The 18142-nt window shown below is 43.7% G+C and overlaps 1 protein-coding gene and 1 long non-coding RNA gene across 5 annotated transcripts in view; one reads left to right on the top strand and one right to left on the bottom strand.

Annotated features, from left to right (window-relative positions):
- The window catches only part of ACOXL (acyl-CoA oxidase like), a 353848-nt gene that overhangs the window by 230217 nt on the left and 105489 nt on the right, over nucleotides 1–18142 (bottom strand). The window lies entirely within an intron of this gene.
- On the top strand, nucleotides 3374–4195 carry LOC140601410 (uncharacterized). Its single transcript, XR_012004419.1, has 2 exons — nucleotides 3374–3572; nucleotides 3860–4195. It is a non-coding gene; the product is annotated as an uncharacterized lncRNA (long non-coding RNA).

The raw sequence follows: 18142 nt of genomic DNA on the forward strand, positions 1-18142 counted from the left end.
AATGCTCATTCTGTTAATGCCTCTTAGATTGGATTCTTCTCAATGGGCTCAAAATAAAAGGTGAGTCATCACTCCTCTGAAACAGCCTTTTCTTCACAGAACTGAGACACATGCTTAGTTTCAGAATGTGAAATCAGGCCATAATTCAACAATCTAGAAATGCAAAGTTATGGTAAAGTAAAAATGAAAAGGTTTGGAGGTAGATCTGAAAAGGCAGCCCCACCCTGCACATGATGCTGCCCTGCTCTGACCCCATGCCAGTCACAGCGCAGGGACCCGAGGCAAAGGTACCCCTTCCTTCCTTCACCGTATACAACTGGAAATTACATTTTTCAACAAAGAAATTTAATTTTGGGCTATTAATTCCCATAGTTCTACTTTGTACTCATTTCCCCAGGAACCAGAAATTCTCCTGAAGGCCCCAATATTAGGAGACCTTTCAGAAGCACAGAAAAATAGAAATCACCCGCCATGCAGAAGTATGTAAGAAACAGAACCATCAGTCAGCAGAGTAGGGAGGCAGCTGCCTGCCTCCACACCTCACATGCCCGACTGCTCCTAAGTCTGCATCTGCACATCCATCCATTTGCTAGAAAAACCGACCATCAGGTGCCTGATCAGAGCAAGATTTGTTGATCACGAGGCCACAGTGAGACACTAGCCTCAACAATCTGGATCAAAGCTGCTTAGGATGAAACTGGCAATTTCTACCCAACCCTGGAGCTCCAATCAGATGAGTCGGCTTGTTCTCCAGGTGCAGAGCTAAGAATGACACTGTATTATAGTCAGTGAAAACTTGATTAACTCTACAGAGATGCATTGCAAAGGAAAGATATTCAGCCTGGAAAACAAGCAGGTGCTGAATCATTGAGGCAAGCAGCAGCACTCTCTCCTTGGGAGAGATAGTCACTGCTAAGGCAAGCAAGCATTTGATCTCCTTGAAAAGACTATTCCCATGTGTGTAGGAAAACTTCTCATGCTTTCTCCTCAGTGGAGAGGCACTTCTGAATATCCAGTAACCCAATCAGCCTGAAAGAGAATTTGACCTTCCAAGGACATATCTGCAGGGATGGAATGTTCTGGTGGGTCTGCCTGAGGCTTTCTGGATCACCAGAATAATGAATTTTTTGCTGACAAGAATGAAAAGCTTTGGGTCCCTGTGACCTCAACTTTGTGAGGTAGAGATCCTCTAGTGTTCAGATCTGGGGACTCTTCCTTGAAACCATGAAAACCTTTATTGAGTGTCCCATCAGACGATCTCCCCCACACCTTAGAAAAAGTCCTTCAACAGAAAATATTCTCCTTCCCATTTTATTTTGTGGGAGATGTTCTGAGAAAGGACAAATTTGCCCAGGCTCACCAAAGCAGTTAGTGACAAGAATCAGGAAGGGGACTCAGGTCTTTGGATCTCAAGGTGCTTGCTGAAACTGCTACCATTTTGGTGCAAAGTCAATGGATATACTCGAGTGCTTTTCACAGCATCACTTCCCTGCCTCAAAGAAGGGGTCTGAATTGCTTTGACTTGTCCTCCCTAATGGAGAGAAAGCAAAGAGGGAGAAATAACAGAAATTGGAGAAGATCTAGCCTCAGTGCAGCCCCAAGGAAATTCACCCACAGGTCACATAGTTGTGAAGCTTGTCCAGCGTGGAGTTACACCTAAATGAGGTCTAATATCTAGTGTAGGGGCACAGCTGTCTGGTTCTTAAAGATTGTTCAGTACAGTGTAATTGAAGGCAAACGAAAAGACCTACAATTATACATGGTTCCCATACAGACCAGCACATCCAAATAAAGTGCTTGGGTCCTGGGTGAGATCTCTGGGGTTCTAAATGTCAGGTGCACAGCTATAGGTAGCCTGATCCTTGGGAATGGGGCAAGTCTCTATCCATGTCAGAATCGGAAAATGGGTTAGGGTCCTGACTTTACCCTGCACCCCCACCCCCAACTGGAGCCTCAGAGAAAATCCCCTAATCTTCTAGGGTTTTTTTTTTTCTGTAATTGTTTATGGGTTATTTCCCCCTGAATATAAAAACTATGCACATTCCTGTAAAAAATGTGGGAAGCCTGGAATAAAATAAAGAGGAAATAATTTTGATAATTTCATTGCTAAGAAGCAACCACTGTTAATATTTTGACAAATTTCCTCTTGGTCTTAGTATATGCACATGGAAAACTGCTCTCACATATTGGGAGATAAGCAGAGTGTGTACTACAAAAACAATTTGATGTTGGCTTTCTTTTTAACCCAACATCACATCATGAGCATCCTCTCGTGTTATTAAGAACTCTGAGTTAAATATCACTTTCACAGTCCTATAATATTCCATTATAGGAATGCATCATAATTTGGTTAACCACTCCCATTGTTATGTTGCTTCCCATTTTGTATATCATGAAAAATGGAGAGGGACATCTTTGTAGCATGAAATGTTTTCTGCATTTGGAGTATTTTATCAGGATGGATTCTAAAGGTTCTTGTTATATATTTACATTTCAGTTTCTCTGAAAAGATTATAACAAATGAGAGGTTGGCAAACTCAAATGCTTCCTGGGGTTAGTTGGGGAAATGATGTTGACTGGATGTAAGAAGAAGAAACAAAAAACTAGTGAGTGTGAGCCATTGGAGGTGGCAGCTGCCACAGGGCTCCAGTTGGTGGCTGCCATGTGGGATGGGGCCAGGGTGCTGCTGGACTGTCCAGAATTTCTGCTAATGTGTAAATATTGGCGACAGATGTCTACTTGCACCTTCAGGCTGGCCAGAAGCTGGCCACAACCTTTTCACAGTGGGTTACTCTTTTCTGAGAGCCTATGGGATTTCCCTGGGCCGTGAGTGGTATCTCATCCCCATCGGGGTCCTGGTGTGAGGCTCCAACGCAGCCTGGGGGGTGATCCACTTGGACCACACATAGGGTTTTACAGCTTGCATCAGTTTTAAAACTCTATTGTTCCTTCTTTTGTGCCCCTCTGGGCTTCTCCCTACACATGGAAACCTCCTTAGCGCTAACCTCCAAGTCTCAGCCAGAGCCTGGAAAAGAGCTAGTTACAGATGCCTGTTTCACAAGCAGAATCACAGAGGCCTCCTTTTCACTCTCCTTCTTGTTAACTCTGGCCCTCTAATCTTCAGAAATCAGGTGAAATTCCTGTCAAATGAAAGCCCCATGTTCCAGGGTGCAAAGCTTTCTGGGAAGAACCTGCTTTTCCAATCGGGCAAGTGGCCGAGACCTTTAGATTTGCTGAGGCTTTCTTGCGAGAGACACGTGTGTTTGGGAGCAGGTGTGCGTGTGGACACGCGAGGGTTCTCAGTCTCCAAGGCCTCGTGATTCTAAATGGGCCGCATCGCAGCTCTGACAGCAATCACCGTGGTGCCTCCAGAACTGAGAGAGAAAAAAAGATTCTGAGAACCCAAATCCCCTTTCACAAAGCCCATAGAGGTGCCTTTTATGCCTCTGCCATCTGTCATCACAAAATTCACAACAGCTCCCGAGTCTCACGACACGGACATTTCTGCAGGGGTCACCCGGAGCAGTTCAGACGCCCTGACAGCAAAACAATGTGCAGCAAGGTGAAGACCGGTGAGAAAATCCTGCTAAACAAACAAGAGGGGTCAACGGCTCAGAGAGCAAGATCCACTTAAACCCACTAATTGGAAATAATTCCAAGTTTTTCAGACATTACGTAGTGACAATAAGGTGCAAACACCGGATTAGTGACCTCCGAAAGACAGAGGGCTTTTGTTCCGTCTTTGTAAGAGCAGAATTTCACCCTGGGTTTTGAAATTCCCATCAACTGCCCTGTGCGAATTTAAAAGTTTACAATTTAATAACATAGCCAGGGTTACATTTTGAGTTTCCCGTTCCAGGTCAAGAAGCAGAACATATGCGAGGAAGGATGTGGGGGGAAGGGGATCAACGAAGCACCAGAAACAGCCAGGGAGCCCTTTTCATTCTGGTCCTTCTCAGAGGTCAGCTAACCAAACGGACACCTCGAACTGCCATCCCAATGGGAAAAGCCGTGTGTATTTTTGGTGGTTTGGGCTTTGGTTGTTCTTATTTTTCAAGTAGTCTTGTCCAGATATTTGTCAAGGACCTTCCTGAGTCCTAGACCAACTTTTTTTGTTGTTTTGTTATTGTTTTAATATGCTGTAAAACTTCATTGAGCTTTATACGCAACCTAAAGAAAAGGTTTCTGAAAATGCCTTATGAGTCCGGAGCCTAGTTTCGCTTGAGAATCATGAACATTTTGCAAAATTTAAACACAGCCATTAAAAAAGGAACATCTTGTTACTTGTAGAATTTACTATGGGCTCTGCTTCAATAGAGTTACACTCACTTCTAGCATCACCCCCACCTCGGAGAAGATGGGAGCCACTGGGTAAAGGGAGGATATTTTAATCAACCAGCTCCATGTGTAGCCCCCAAGATGGTGATGGGGCCAGCTGCTACTTCCTGGGTGGTCTTTGCCACAGTCTCTGCAAAATGCTTGACTTGCACAGAATTACCCACCCACAGAGTGGAGGGGCCAGACTTGTACCCAAGTTTGTCTGTCTGTGTCTCTCTAAAGCTCCTGGTCTCTGCAGTGCAGACCTGTGTGGAATTCTGGCCCAAGAGGAAGGCTCTCAGGCACCCTCAGCATTCCATCTTTGCACCAAGATCCATGGTCTTGAGTTAATGAGACAGTGATGTTCTCCAAACACCTCTGAGCAAGCCAGGGATAGCAAGTCATCTCAGCTCAGGCCAGGCTCAGGGTGGCCACCCTGATAAGGCCTGAGCAACTAAGGTGATACAGAGACATGCCAGCTGCTAAGAGGATGCAGCTGAGGTGGCGAGGCACCTTCCCCTAGGAAAGCCTTTAGACAAAAATACAAAATGGCTGTTCTGGTGACCACAAAAAGGAAACCTGGCTACACTGGACAAAAGAGCAAAGTGTAAAACCAATGCTGCAAAATCACAAATAGGAAGTAGGAAGAGGAAGATGGAGTTGGAGGCCAGGAGGGTTGTATGAACTGGGCTGAGGTCACTGGAACGTCCCATGGCCAAAGAAAGGCTTCCCATGGATTTCAGAAGCTGCCTCCTCTCTTCCTTCCTTGGGGAGGCCGAGGGGTGCCTGGGGAGACCTAGCATGGTCTGACAGGTCAGGGACCTCGGAAACCACCCTCAGATGCAAGGTGAGCTTCACACATGCCTTTGCCTCGGTTGCCACTGAGTGCCAAGTGCCCGGCAAGCATATACCCGTTGATGAATAAGATCAGTCCAGCCCTCTGTTTGCAGAGCACCCTAAAATTAGATTCCACAAGTTGGAAATGGAATCAGGTTTCACCTTTGGCCAAGCCCCCAGCCACATGCAGCATCAGAGGTCAACAGCAGCTGTGTTTCCTCCTCCCTGCTCCCTGGGCGCCCAGTTGGTTTTCCTCCTTCTCCTTCCTCCAGGTGCGTTCCTGCCACAGCCTGCCCAGAAAGTCTTCCTTTCACAGCCTTCTGATGAATAGATTGTCTGTGTTTTCTTTTGCATTCTTTTAATGGCCTGGACTATGCTCCAGCGACCCAGCTGTGCATGTCAAATAAAATGTATTGGGGTCGGAGAGATTCTCACATAGTGCCGAAATGCACAGTGCATGAAACAAAGGGCACCCAACCACAACATGCACATTCTAGAAAGCTCTGCTAAGAACTGTAACTGCTACAAAAGCCACCAGGGCTACATAAGTACCAAGTCAAATGGCATCATTTCATGTCATGACTCCATTCTCTTTCTCTTTTTTTAAAGATTTTTTGCAAATATAGTCATGCAAAAGACTTCTGTTTTTAATCACTGTACAAATACTAACATTTTACAAAGCCCAGGCAGATAAAATCAGCTCAGGTTGAGTATACACTGCACACAAAGCTATAACTGATTCAGCTTTGCAATCTGACCTTTAGTTGTTGGGTAGAAATGGAGAAGCGTATTTACAGAAATGGTGAATTTATTTTTGTTATATACAAAGATACCGCCCCTCGTGAAGCATGTGAACTCTCGTCAAAGGAGCAAATGTTTAAAAACTGAAGGAAAATAAGAAGGCAGGCTTCCTCTTTCATACACACAGAGGAAGAGGGGTCTTTTAAGCCTGTCATAAAACAGGTGGGCTCAAGAAATTCAGAAAAGGGTGCATGGAAATATACTCTTATTGCCACTGTGATATTTTAAAGAAATAACATTTGTCTTTTGTTCCATAACTAAATGAAATAAGCTAAAGCCATAGGGAAAGTACATGTGTTTACACCTCAGCCCAGAGACAGCTTGTTGCATCTGACTTTCTGTTCTGGTTAAAAACATCTCTTTCTTCAGCCTGCTGTTGAATATACCCCTCACAGCTGAGGACAGATGTGGCTAGCAATGCCTTGTGAAACAAATGCCAAGCAGCAGACCGCTACCACAGGCTCACACACCTGCAGGTGACATCACCAGACTCTATCTTACCCCAGAAATCTATTAACATGCAGAAACAGGTGTCATCAAACCAAAACCCACTCTTAGAAAGCATTCACCTCATCCGCCTGAGAGTGGAAATGACAAACGAGATGCCGAACTTCCACTCACCTTCCATGTGTGACTAAGAGGGCGGGGAGCACCTCCCTATGCCCCCACCCAAACCTCACAGGACACCTGTTCCCTGACATCCCAAGGATGCCAGATGCAGCCGAAACAAAAGCACTGGAGAAAATTCTGCTCCCTGGATGTTGCATTTTCCTTTGTTTCAGGGAGTTTAACATCTTTTTTCTTTAGCAAAAAAGTAGTTAATACCAGCTCAGGTCTTTACTGATGTGTTATCCTTGATATGGCATTTCTTTTTGGATTTGTAACAGGCATATAGAAGGTACTCAATATATGTATGGAGACATAAAAAAAATGAAATATCTGGGATTTATTTTAAAATACTTCAACAGGGATCCCTGGGTGGCACAGCGGTTTGGCGCCTGCCTTTGGCCCGGGGCGTGATCCTGGAGATCCAGGATCAAATCCCACGTCAGGCTCCCGGTGCATGGAGCCTGCTTCTCTCTCTGCCTATGTCTCTGCCTCTCTCTCTCTCTCTCTCTCTTTCTCTGTGTGTGTGACTATCATAAATAAATAAAAAATAAAATAATAAAATAAAATAAAATAAAATAAAATACTTCAACAGGAGATGAAGGGCACTATAAAAATAAACTAAAATTGTCAAAATGTTGATAACTGTAGAAACCAGGAGATGAATAATTGGGAATCCACTATGCTATTTCTCCTTGTGTTTGAAATTTTCCATAATCAATATAATTTTTAAATATGTAGTAGCATTTCCAGTTGTTGGACCAACTCCTCCTCCCCTCTCCTTAGTAATAGAATCTCAATTTTGTTCATGTATTTCACCCTTCTCTCTGGAGCCACTGTGCTTCACTGAGCCAGTCACAGTCATCCCATTCCTCCTTGCTAGTGCTAACCCTAGGGATGGACAGATGTTTTATGTGGCCAATGAAAGAAGAGGGGAATTCTCTTGAAGAGTTTCTGGGGGAAAAGTTCCCATGCTGCTACAAAGTGGCACATAGGAGGAGATAGGTCTTCCTCTTTTGCTAAAATTTGTTGCATCTGCATGTGACAGCAAGAACCTCAGCAGCCATTTTGTGACCAGGAGGGAGTCAGCCAAAGACAAAACCAATTTGCTGAAGGTTGCAGAGAAGAAAGATCAAAGCAACCCTGGTCTTTGAGGATGTCACTAAGTTACTGAAATAACCACCCTGAAACTGCCTCACTTCAGGAATCATTAAGTGAGAAAACAACCCACTTACTGTTTAAAACAGTTGAGCCAGGGTTTCCTGTTACTCATAGCTAAAGGCATCCTACTTGATACAAAATAACTGTTCAATGAATGAAGGAAAGAATGGATGAAGACAGAGGTATGGGGAGAATTACTAGTCTTAGTTGAGTCATTTGAGTCTTAGTAAAATCACTGTTGTTGTAATCCCAAATAGGAGTTGAGATTAACATTCCATTTCCCCTTAGTTCATAGGATCTTCTCTCTTATTTCACAGCACACATTGTATATTTTATTTCTTTGCCAACCAATCAGATACTTCCAGGTATCTTCTCCTGTAAAGTTGCTCTTCCATTTGTTTGGAGCATTTCCTCAAATGGCACCTCATATTCATAGCTATGCCCAGGTCAGCAAGGGCTCCCTGTATACTGGAAAGAGCATGGACTTCATTAAGTGGCTCTGTGGTCTTGGAAAAATCCCTCGACCTCCTGAGAATTAATGTATTTATCTGTAAGACAGAATTAATAATGCCCATTTTAAGAGCTGAGAGATTTAAATGGGGAAGAATGGAGTGAAGCATCTAAAGCATGGCACAGTGCCATTTCATCCACATCAAGACTGGTTTTAAGGTCAAGGGTAACCGTTGGCAACTGACAGAATCACTGTTTTATTCTTCTACCCTTGCTTTCATGAATACCAAAAAAAAGTAACAAATTTCTCTCTATTAGTTTCACTTCCAACACCTCACATATCTTTTTTTTTTTTTTTTTTTTTACCTATCTGCTTTCATCACAAAGTATATGTGATTAAAAAGAAGATTGAGGAGTGCATAGGTGGTTCAGTCAATTGAGCCTCTAACTCTTGATTTCGGTTCAGGTCATGATCTCAGGGCCCTGGGATCGAGCCCCCGGTGGGGCTCCACACTCAGCAGGGAGTCTGCTTGAGATTCTCTCTCTCCCTTTGCCCCTCCCCCCCAAAAAACGAATAAATAAAGCTTTAAAAATAAATAAATAAATAAATAATCAATTCACTATGATGTATACCTGAAATTAATAAGATTATTGTATGTCAATTATACTTCAATGAAAAAAATTGTTCTGGAAATAGATAGTGGTGACGGTGGCACAACACTGTGAATATACTAAATGACACTGAATTGTACACTTTAAAATAGTTAAAATAGGGGGGGGGAGGAGCAAGATGGCGGAAGAGTAGGGTCTCCAAATCACCTGTCTCCACCAAACTACCTAGAAAACCTTCAAATTATCCTGAAAATCTATGAATTCGGCCTGAGATTTAAAGAGAGACCAGCTGGAATGCGACAGTGAGAAGAGTTCGCGCATCTATCAAGGTAGGAAGACGGGGAAAAAGAAGTAAAGAAACAAAGGCCTCCAAGGGGGAGGGGCCCCGCGAGGAGCCGGGCTGAGGCCGGGGCGAGTGTCCCCAGGACAGGAGAGCCCCGTCCCGGAGACGCAGGAGCTGCACCGACCTTCCCGGGCGGAAAGGGGCTCGCGGGGAGGTGGAGCAGGACCCAGGAGGGCGGGGATGCCCTCGGGCTCCCGGGGACAGTAACAGCAACTGCGCGCCCAGGAGAGTGCGCCGAGCTCCCTAAGGGCTGCAGCGCGCACGGCGGGACCCGGCGGGACCCGGAGCAGCTGAAGGGGCTCGGTGGCGGCTCCGCGGAGGGGGCTGCGCGGCCCCGGGAGCAGGTCGGAGGGGCTCGGGCAGAGGAAGAGGCTCCGTGCGGAGGGGGCTGCGCGGTTCCAGGAGCAGCTCGGAGGGGCTCAGGCGGCGGCTCCGCGGAGGGGGCTGCGGGGCGGGAGCGCGAATCCAACAGCGCAGGCCCCGGAGCACAGGGCGCCGGGACACAGCCCAGGATCCCGCCTCCCCCGGGACAGGCAGAGGCCGGGAGGGCCCAGGACAGCGAGGACGCTCCTGCCCCAGCTGAGCACATCAGCGGCCCCGCCCCGGAGCCTCCAGGCCCTGCAGACGGAGTTCCTGCCGGAGCTGAATCCAGGTTTCCAGAGCTGCCCCGCCACTGGGGCTGTTCCTCCTGCGGCCTCACGGGGTAAACAACCCCCACTGAGCCCTGCACCAGGCAGGGGCACAGCAGCTCCCCCAACTGCTAACACCTGAAAATCAGCACAACAGGCCCCTCCCCCAGAACACCAGCTAGACCGACAACTTCCAGGAGAAGCCAAGGGACTTAAAGTACACAGAATCAGAAGATACTCCCCGGTGGTTCTTTTTTTGTTTGTTTGTTTTTGTTTTGTTTTGCTTTTTGATTTGTTTCCTTCCCCCACCCCCCTTTTTTTTTCTCCTTTCTTTTTCTTTCTCTTTTTCTTCTTTTTTTTTTTTTTTTTTTTTCTTTTTCTTCCCTTTTTTTTTTTCTCTTTCTCTTTTCTTTCCTTCTTTCTCTCCTCTCTTTTTCTCTTTTTCCCAATACAACTTGCTTTTGGCCACTCTGCACTGAGCAAAATGACTAGAAGGAAAACCTCACCTCAAAAGAAAGAATCAGAAACAGTCCTCTCTCCCACAGAGTTACAAAATCTGGATTACAATTCAATGTCAGAAAGCCAATTCAGAAGCACTATTATACAGCTACTGGTGGCTCTAGAAAAAAGTATAAAGGACTCAAGAGACTTCATGACTGCAGAATTTAGAGCTAATCAGGCAGAAATTAAAAATCAATTGAATGAGATGCAATCCAAACTAGAAGTCCTAACGACGAGGGTTAACGAGGTGGAAGAACGAGTGAGTGACCTAGAAGACAAGTTGATAGCAAAGAGGGAAACTGAGGAAAAAAGAGACAAACAATTAAAAGACCATGAAGATAGATTAAGGGAAATAAACGACAGCCTGAGGAAGAAAAACCTACGTTTAATTGGGGTTCCCGAGGGCGCCGAAAGGGACAGAGGGCCAGAATATGTATTTGAACAAATTCTAGCTGAAAACTTTCCTAATCTGGGAAGGGAAACAGGCATTCAGATCCAGGAAATAGAGAGATCCCCCCCTAAAATCAATAAAAACCGTTCAACACCTCGACATTTAATTGTGAAGCTTGCAAATTCCAAAGATAAGGAGAAGATCCTTAAAGCAGCAAGAGACAAGAAATCCCTGACTTTTATGGGGAGGAGTATTAGGGTAACAGCAGACCTCTCCACAGAGACCTGGCAGGCCAGAAAGGGCTGGCAGGATATATTCAGGGTCCTAAAGGAGAAGAACATGCAACCAAGAATACTTTATCCAGCAAGGCTCTCATTCAAAATGGAAGGAGAGATAAAGAGCTTCCAAGACAGGCAGCAACTAAAAGAATATGTGACCTCCAAACCAGCTCTGCAAGAAATTTTAAGGGGGCCTCTTAAAATTCCCCTTTAAGAAGAAGTTCAGTGGAACAGTCCACAAAAACAAAGACTGAATAGATATCATGATGACACTAAACTCATATCTCTCAATAGTAACTCTGAATGTGAACGGGCTTAATGACCCCATCAAAAGGCGCAGGGTTTCAGACTGGATAAAAAAGCAGGACCCATCTATTTGCTGTCTACAAGAGACTCATTTTAGACAGAAGGACACCTACAGCCTGAAAATAAAAGGTTGGAGAACCATTTACCATTCGAATGGTCCTCAAAAGAAAGCAGGGGTAGCCATCCTTATATCAGATAAACTAAAATTTACCCCAAAGACTGTAGTGAGAGATGAAGAGGGACACTATATCATACTTAAAGGATCTATTCAACAAGAGGACTTAACAATCCTCAATATATATGCTCCGAATGTGGGAGCTGCCAAATATATAAATCAATTATTAACCAAAGTGAAGAAATACTTAGATAATAATACACTTATACTTGGTGACTTCAATCTAGCTCTTTCTATACTTGATAGGTCTTCTAAGCAAAACATCTCCAAAGAAACGAGAGCTTTAAATGATACACTGGACCAGATGGATTTCACAGATATCTACAGAACTTTACATCCAAACTCAACTGAATACACATTCTTCTCAAGCGCACATGGAACTTTCTCCAGAATAGACCACATATTGGGTCACAAATCGGGTCTGAACCGATACCAAAAGATTGGGATTGTCCCCTGTATATTCTCGGACCATAATGCCTTGAAATTAGAACTAAATCACAACAAGAAGTTTGGAAGGACCTCAAACACATGGAGGTTAAGGACCATCCTGCTAAAAGATAAAAGGGTCAACCAGGAAATTAAGGAAGAATTAAAAAGATTCATGGAAACTAATGAGAATGAAGATACAACCGTTCAAAATCTTTGGGATGCAGCAAAAGCAGTCCTAAGGGGGAAATACATCGCAATACAAGCATCCATTCAAAAACTGGAAAGAACTCAAATACAAAAGCTAACCTTACACATAAAGGAGCTAGAGAAAAAACAGCAAATAGATCCTACACCCAAGAGAAGAAGGGAGATAATAAAGATTCGAGCAGAACTCAACGAAATCGAGACCAGAAGAACTGTGGAACAGATCAACAGAACCAGGAGTTGGTTCTTTGAAAGAATTAATAAGATAGATAAACCATTAGCCAGCCTTATTAAAAAGAAGAGAGAGAAGACTCAAATTAATAAAATCATGAATGAGAAAGGAGAGATCACTACCAACACCAAGGAAATACAAACGATTTTAAAAACATATTATGAACAGCTCTACGCCAATAAATTAGGCAATCTAGAAGAAATGGACGCATTCCTGGAAAGCCACAAACTACCAAAACTGGAACAGGAAGAAATAGAAAACCTGAACAGGCCAATAACCAGGGAGGAAATTGAAGCAGTCATCAAAAACCTCCCAAGACACAAGAGTCCAGGGCCAGATGGCTTCCCAGGAGAATTTTATCAAACGTTTAAAGAAGAAATCATACCTATTCTCCTAAAGCTGTTTGGAAAGATAGAAAGAGATGGAGTACTTCCAAATTCGTTCTATGAAGCCAGCATCACCTTAATTCCAAAGCCAGACAAAGACCCCGCCAAAAAGGAGAATTACAGACCAATATCCCTGATGAACATGGATGCAAAAATTCTCAACAAGATACTGGCCAATAGGATCCAACAGTACATTAAGAAAATTATTCACCATGACCAAGTAGGATTTATCCCTGGGACACAAGGCTGGTTCAACACCCGTAAAACAATCAATGTGATTCATCATATCAGCAAGAGAATAACCAAGAACCATATGATCCTCTCATTGGATGCAGAGAAAGCATTTGACAAAATACAGCATCCATTCCTGATCAAAACTCTTCAAAGTGTAGGGATAGAGGGAACATTCCTCGACATCTTAAAAGCCATCTATGAAAAGCCCACAGCAAATATCATTCTCAATGGGGAAGCACTGGGAGCCTTTCCCCTAAGATCAGGAACAAGACAGGGATGCCCACTCTCACCACTGCTATTCAACATAGTACTGGAAGTCCTAGCCTCAGCAATCAGACAACAAAAAGACATTAAAGGCATTCAAATTGGCAAAGAAGAAGTCAAACTCTCTCTCTTCGCCGATGACATGATACTCTACATAGAAAACCCAAAAGTCTCCACCCCAAGATTGCTAGAACTCATACAGCAATTCGGTAGCGTGGCAGGATACAAAATCAATGCCCAGAAGTCAGTGGCATTTCTATACACTAACAATGAGACAGAAGAAAGAGAAATTAAGGAGTCAATCCCATTTACAATTGCACCCAAAAGCATAAGATACCTAGGAATAAACCTCACCAAAGATGTAAAGGATCTATACCCTCAAAACTATAGAACACTTCTGAAAGAAATTGAGGAAGACACAAAGAGATGGAAAAATATTCCATGCTCATGGATTGGCAGAATTAATATTGTGAAAATGTCAATGTTACCCAGGGCAATATACACGTTTAATGCAATCCCTATCAAAATACCATGGACTTTCTTCAGAGAGTTAGAACAAATTATTTTAAGATTTGTGTGGAATCAGAAAAGACCCCGAATAGCCAGGGGAATTTTAAAAAAGAAAACCATATCTGGGGGCATCACAATGCCAGATTTCAGGTTGTACTACAAAGCTGTGGTCATCAAGACAGTGTGGTACTGGCACAAAAACAGACACATAGATCAGTGGAACAGAATAGAGAATCCAGAAGTGGACCCTGAACTTTATGGGCAACTAATATTCGATAAAGGAGGAAAGACTATCCATTGGAAGAAAGACAGTCTCTTCAATAAATGGTGCTGGGAAAATTGGACATCCACATGCAGAAGAATGAAACTAGACCACTCCCTTTCACCATACACAAAGATAAACTCAAAATGGATGAAAGATCTAAATGTGAGACAAGATTCCATCAAAATCCTAGAGAAGAACACAGGCAACACCCTTTTTGAACTCGGCCATAGTAACCTCTTGCAAGATACATCCACAAAGGCAAAAGAAACAAAAGCAAAAATGAACTATTGGGACTTCATCAAGATAAGAAGCTTTTGCACAGCAAAGGATACAGTCAACAAAACTCAAAGACAACCTACAGAATGGGAGAAGATATTTGCAAATGACATATCAGATAAAGGGCTAGTTTCCAAGATCTATAAAGAACTTATTAAACTCAACACCAAAGAAACAAACAATCCAATCATGAAATGGGCAAAAGACATGAACAGAAATCTCACAGAGGAAGACATAGACATGGCCAACATGCATATGAGAAAATGCTCTGCATCACTTGCCATCAGGGAAATACAAATCAAAACTACAATGAGATACCACCTCACACCAGTGAGAATGGGGAAAATTAACAAGGCAGGAAACAACAAATGTTGGAGAGGATGCGGAGAAAAGGGAACCCTCCTACACTGTTGGTGGGAATGTGAATTGGTGCAGCCACTCTGGAAAACTGTGTGGAGGTTCCTCAAACAGTTAAAAATATACCTGCCCTACGACCCAGCAATTGCACTGTTGGGGATTTACCCCAAAGATACAAATGCAATGAAACGCCGGGACACCTGCACCCCGATGTTTCTAGCAGCAATGGCCACGATAGCCAAACTGTGGAAGGAGCCTCGGTGTCCAACGAAAGATGAATGGATAAAGAAGATGTGGTTTATGTATACAATGGAATATTACTCAGCTATTAGAAATGACAAATACCCACCATTTGCTTCAACGTGGATGGAACTGGAGGGTATTATGCTGAGTGAAGTAAGTCAGTCGGAGAAGGACAAACATTATATGTTCTCATTCATTTGGGGAATATAAATAATAGTGAAAGGGAAAACAAGGGAAGGGAGAAGAAATGTGTGGGAAATATCAGAAAGGGAGACAGAACGTAAAGACTGCTAACTCTGGGAAACGAACTAGGGGTGGTAGAAGGGGAGGAGGGCGGGGGGTGGGAGTGAATGGGTGACGGGCACTGGGTGTTATTCTGTATGTTAGTAAATTGAACACCAATAAAAAAAAAAAAAAAAAAAAAAAAAAAAAAAAAAAAAAAAAAATAAATAAAATAGTTAAAATAGTAAATTTTATGTGCTTTAATCACAATAAAAAATAATTAAAAATTTTATTACAGAAAATATCCCAAATGGTTTCCTTTCAAATAATATAGGCCCTTCAGTCAACTATTTCAAATGGGAAAGAATTTCTTGGAATACAGGTGGGTAGCTGCCTTCCCCACCCTACCAGTGCCTGCCCAACAGGTGTGAAGGACTGGGGGTGGGGGCAGGCTGAGCAGAGAGCAGTGGTATCTGAATCCTTTACCCTACACTAGTGGGACAGAGACCACTGCCTCCCTCCCCTTTCTCAAGTAGGAATATGAAAATGGAGAAAATTCTAGTCCCTCCTGGATGACCTCTCCCCTGGGGTTGAGTGGGCACTTTCCAGACTACCACTACATGGATGGCCCTTGTTTCGTCACATCATCACAGCACCTGAAGTCTTCTTTATGCTCTTCTATCCATGTACTCAGCTTTTACTTAAGTAAATGTATTTTATTTTTTTATTTTAACGGTTTTATTTATTTACTCATGAGAGACACAGAGAAAGGCAGAGACATAGGCAGAGGGAGAAGCAGGCTCCCTGCGGGGAGCCTGATGTGGAATTCAATCCCAAGACCCCAGAATCATGCCCTGAGCCAAAGGCGGACGCTCAACCTATTAGCCACCCAGGCGTCCCAGTTGGTTTTCCTCCTTCTCCTTCCTCCAGGTGCGTTCTGCCACAGCCTGCCCAGAAAGTCTTTTTCCATCAGCATTAACTGTCCCTTCCAGCCCAAACATCATCTAATTGCTCTCCCACCAGACCAAAACCCCTTGTGAGTGACCAGAAAACAAGGAGTCCTCTCTGGGGTTGAGTCTGAAATAGAGCTAGAGGTCACATGAAATCATCCTTGGGACTTTTAGTGGTGTTGGTGACACACTTTGGGAAACATGTCTTCTGCTGGGAGAGGCATGAGTTCGAATCCCCACAACTACTTAGTATAAAACCATCATATCCTACCTCCTTTGTGAGGAAATAGTCTTTGCATGGACAATCACAAACAGCTACAGATAGGAGGGGGTCTAGAATTTGGCAATGCTAATCATATCCTCCAGCTGCCATCTGCCTGCCAATCTCCCCTTCCTCCTTCAGAAGTTGCCTCCAGCCCATTCTATAGAACCTGGCACAGCTGACTACACACACCCCCAAATACACACGCATACATACATTCATGCCTTATTACATCAAACGCTTCCTTTAGCACCCTTACCATACAGTGTTCCCACCAGAGTCACCAGAGGCAGACATGGTATGCTTTCACCTTTAGCTACACACGGTAGATACTCAGTAAATATTAGATGAATGAACAAACAAATGAATTTACATTCAATTGGAATTTTTTTAGTGTCCTGGATTTTTTTTTCATTTTAGATTTTATAAAGGGGAAGAAGTGAGAAGACTGGAAATAGGACAGTCAAGGTAAAATAATCAATTGCCTCCTGATTACCTGTCACACCTTGTGGATTATCAACAGGGCAGAGCCCTCCCATGTGTCTCCAATGACAGCCAAACTAAGGTGGAAGGGGGCTGGCTCCAGAGAGTGACAAATGAGTCTGATTGTTGATTTGTACTTCTATACCGTTGCAGAGACAACCATAAATGCATTCTGGGTGATAGCCATGTAAGAGAGGCTACCATTCTCTCCTGCCCATTAGCATGATTAATTGAAAGCTGATTTGATTTCCATGTTTAAACAAACAGGCAAACAAAAGAGGACAAAGAGGTTTTCAGGAGAGCATTTTGTCAACACAAAAGCCAACATAGCATGTGAGCCTCTTAATAATGGATTTGAATCAATCTCTGCTGACTGAACACATGCCAGACCCTGAAGATCGAAAGAGGAATAAACACTGCGTTGACCTTGAGAAGCTCTCGGTTAGAGCAGAGTTTCTCCACCTTGGGATTATTCACATTTTAGGAAAGATCATTCTCTGTGGTGAGGAGTTATCCTGTGTGTATTATAGGATGCTTAGCAGCATCTCTGGGCCTCTCCCCACTGAATGGTAGTAGTACCCGTCCCCAAGTTGGGACAACCAAACATATCACCAAATGTCCCTGGGGCACAAAATCCCCTGATTTAGAACTACCGTCTAGAAGGAGTATAAATAAATAACCACAAGATGTACCACCATGTAAGAGGCCAACACAGTTGGGAATGTGGACAAAGGAGCAATTAGTTCTCTGGAGGAGGAATGCTGTGGACATCTGTGGATGCCTACACATGAGGATATAAATGTGGCTCTGTCTGTACCGCTAACACCCCATCACCATCTCCACCCACCACAAACTCAAAGGAGGTAGAATCTGTCTTGTATAACAGAAAAAGCCACTGTGATAAGCAGTCACATCTACAAGACTCAGGAGTGTAAATTTACATATTTCCTTCTCTGTATGGCACTTGAGGCTCTACCAACCTCAGCAGGAAGCAAAATCTAAGTGATAAGATACATCAGAAAAAAGAGCTACCTCACATGATTCCTTCCCCCTTGGGCCCACAGCGGATGGCATACATGCCACCCCCTTCCGGAGACTCCTCAGGTCTTCCACAGGCCCAGTCCTCTGTGTATAGAATGTTCCAGATGCATAGATAGTTTGAGTCACATAAGAGGCCAAAGCATCTTTCATACAGGAAAAACTACCTATAAATGAGTCACCCTGGTGACTAAAGGGAAGTAAATCTAGAATTTCCTATGGCTAGCTTAACAGAGCCTCAGGATTATGTCTTGCCAACTTAATTGTACATTAAAACTTGAGAAACAGTCTTCAGGAAGAGGGGGGTGTAGAACCTTAAGCCAAGCTTGCCATAGAAAATCAGCCTGTGAAAGAGGCTCCCCAACACATCAGGCTGATCA

The sequence above is a fragment of the Canis lupus genome, chromosome 12 (assembly GCF_048164855.1).
Source record: "Canis lupus baileyi chromosome 12, mCanLup2.hap1, whole genome shotgun sequence".
Classification (NCBI taxonomy): domain Eukaryota; kingdom Metazoa; phylum Chordata; class Mammalia; order Carnivora; family Canidae; genus Canis; species Canis lupus.